Raw genomic sequence first — 3815 nt, forward strand, 5'->3', positions numbered from 1 at the left:
CAGAACAAACGCTCAAGAGCTGACTAAGTGAGGAAAACTGATGGACATTTGCTTTGATTTCATTGCTATTAACTAATTTTTGAGAGAGGGGTCTAAACCCCACACCTGAGTCACAGATGGATAAACTTGAGAGCGGCCGGAGCTAATTAATCAGCGTAAACCCAGAGTAGGGTAAGAACTTTACTGATTTAGGATAATACAGAAGAATTAATTTAGTCCTCCCAAAAGGCAGACCTGGGCACCGGGGAGCGTGCAGGTCTGGCCCTCGGTACCAACCTGGCCTTAAGGCCAACACAAGATCAAGAACAGCATGAGAAATTCGGCTGGCCTCAAGGTCCAACTGTACTAGTGGTTCACCTATTCTTAACTAGCTGGTGTATGGAGGGGGTAAAGGGAAGCTAGGAACCCCAGGAAGAAAACCAACTGGACAAATCCTAGAATCAACACTTGGCAGACAGACCACCTCCCAATAGTAAGAATATTCAACATCAAGTCGTGGCAGGTAAGAATTCAGCAGCATTAGTCGAGTGACTGGATCTAGGAAGCTGTGGTCCTCATGGCACAAATCCGCCAAATCTCGAGTTGCTGAAGGCCCTGACTCTATCCGGCACTGCAGGAACAATCAGTACCGGCCAATATGACTGGTTAATAATAGGCTATCAGTATCAACCATGAAATCTTTCCCGATGTACCCCTAAATTTAACATCTCCTAAAAACACTTTTCACATGCTACAACCCTTTGAACTCCTTCCTCATTTTTTGTCTACTTTAGATATTAAATTCTTCAGAACATGGATCCTGTCTTCTCTGTTTTGCAAGGTACCCAGGCTCCTCTTGGGTGTTAGATACATAAATCTGAAATACACAATATTTGAACTGTTTGTGTTCTTGCACAGATTCTCAGCAAACAGTCTATAGCAACATATAAAAGCTAATCTAATAAGTCTGCTCTTCACGAAGACATGCAGAGTTGGATGGACATGTCTGTAATAGGGAAGAAACAGAAACTTCTAGTCAGTTCAGTATTCTATGGTAGTTGAGTCTTCATAAAATATCTGATTCATATATGGTAATATTAGGGTAATGTTGTAGCCATGATAGTCCAGGAATTATACAAGAGGCAAGGAATTCTTAAGATGATCTTTTTTATTGAACCAACTGCATCGTTAGGATAGAAGTAAACATGCTTTCAAATGCAAGACCTTCTTTGTCAGATTTCATGCTAGAAGGTCTTGCATTCAAAAGCTTGCCTAACTGTGTCCCAACTACACAGCTGGTCCAATAAAAAAATATCACCCTAAGAAATCTTTGCCTCTTGCATGACTAGATAACAGAATGCCTTGCTGTAAAGTATGAGGCAATGACTCCAATAGGCTATAAGGTTAGACATTTATGGATAATACACACAGCTATTTCAGCCAAAATAAATGCCAAAAGAGATATCAAGCTTCACACTAACTTCCTCATTATGGCAAGAAGTCTCTTGTGCCTTAATAAGGCTGAACACCTTCCTCTAAAGCAATGGTCTCCAAAGTGGGGTGCACAAGACAATCCACTGGAGTGCGGGAAGAAAATATTAGAACTTCTATTTATATTTATACAAATATACATATATTGGGGGTGCGTGCTCAAAAATTTTTTACTAATAGGGGTGCGCAATCAAAAAAGTTTGGAGACCACTGTTTAAAGCACCAGCTGTTGGTCAATATCAACGTGGAATATTGGACTAGACGGGCTACTGTTCTGATCTGCATGGCAGTTACACACATATTCCTCCTCTTTTGTTTGGTACAAAAGAATGGCAAAAAAGAGAGTGAACTATTAAGTAAATAAATTGACAGTCTTGAGAACTAACATAATGAAGATGTAGAGACTGTTTCTGAAAGTCCCTAGAGGTTCTACATGCAAAGAAAAGTGAGCAAAAATCTCACTCCTCTCTTCTACTATACTGCAAAGAAACTGTAACGATTTGCCTTTTGCAAGATAGTTTGTCATTTGCTGTATTTTGTTTTTTTCTTATTTTGTCTTCCTGAATTAGATTCTCGTCTTGCTTAGGTACGTCAATTTAGTTCTCTTCAGGTATCTGGTCTCTCTCTCAATTTGGAATTATTAAACATTACTGATTTAGCTTACAAAATATTAATAGCCTATAGGACCTGTAATTATTAGTTATGGAAAAGACAGAACAACATGTGACACAAGCACTATGCACTGGCACTTGCAATCAGCTCTGAAAAGAGCAGGTGTTAGTGTATGTTCACCAAGCACAGACAGAAATGTTCTGGAAAGGCAAAATGTAAAGGATGACTGTGCGTTCACATGAACCATATTAACATATGATATGGATGGATCTTTTCATAGCATCTCATGTTAATTCAGCTTCAGCTCAGGAAAGCCTGTGATATAGATACAGATTACAGAATCATAGAGAAATAGCATGGAAGGGGCCTCCAGGTATCATCTACTCCAACCCCCCGCCCAAGGCAAGATCACCACTATCCAAACAATCCTATACAATCCATGATGTAAACCCAGGGGTGGGCAAAATGCGGCCCACGGGCCGGGTGTGGCCCACCAAGGCATTATATCCGGCCCGTGGGGCCCCTAAAAATTTTAGAAAATTAATATTAATCTTCCCTGGGTTGCCTGTCATGCAGCCCTCGATGCCTTGCCAAAACTCAGTAAGCGGCCCTCCGCCCAAAATAACTGCCCACCCCGATTTAAACTCTACATAAGACTACCACCAACCCCAAAACAACACACACCTAACACCCCAACCTACCACAAGTAAAGCAGGGGAACTGCAGAACATCCTGCTTCTATGAAACATTGTCAACGTATGCTCAAAAGATCCCAGGACAAAGGCCATAACCCTGCTACAGAGGCAGGCAAAAACACCCCACAGTCCATACCGATTCAGAGATTGTAAGGCTGGATGGGACCTTGGAAGATCATCGGGTCCAGCCCGCTGCACCAAGCAGGAAAGATAACTGGGGGTGACACCAAGCAAGAAAGATAACTTGCAGGTGACACCAGCAAGGTGGCTGTCTAGTCTCCTCTTGAAGATCTCCAGAGGAGATCTGACCCTGGGTAAAATTTCTTCCTCATCTAAAATCTGGCGATTGGCCTGACCCTGCACTGAGACACAAAACCCTCTAGGCCAAGAACCTCCAGCTTTGGTCCCAGCAGGAGCACTGACCCAGTCAAAGCACGTATGTATATGAACATGTGTGTGTAGATACATAAAACGTACGTACAGGCATATATACACATATACTGATACACAGACATGCACACATATCTCATATACACATATGTGTGTGCATGTATGCCGGGGGGCGCATGTGTGTATATATACACATATTTATATACACATCAGCATACAAGTATGTGTGTGCACATATATATACACACACATATATACATACACACTAGGGCTGTGCGAAACGGCACTACTCCGTTTTGACAGAACAGTGTTTCATTTCAAATTGAAAACCACTGTTACATTTCATTTTGTTGAAAGTTTTGCTGTTTTGACATTTCACCCATAGGCTATAATGGGGAAGGTCAAAACAGCCTCTAACTTTGTCATTTCTGGCCTGATTTGGATAAAACTTCCAGGGATGAAACTTTCTGAGGGCATACAGCCTGCCAAGTTTCAACGAGATAGGTGCAGGGGTTTTGGGGAAACTGCACCTTAAGTTACGGACAAGCAAAACTCATGACATGGGTGACACTATGCATGTTAAGGCACAGCAGAGTGAAAGCTGCAGGGATGGTAGTCCCTGCTGAGTCCACAAAGCCTGCCAGTTTT

The sequence above is a fragment of the Gavialis gangeticus genome, unplaced genomic scaffold, assembly GCF_001723915.1.
Source record: "Gavialis gangeticus isolate Ggan-Ray unplaced genomic scaffold, GavGan_comp1, whole genome shotgun sequence".
In the NCBI taxonomy this organism is placed as follows: domain Eukaryota; kingdom Metazoa; phylum Chordata; order Crocodylia; family Gavialidae; genus Gavialis; species Gavialis gangeticus.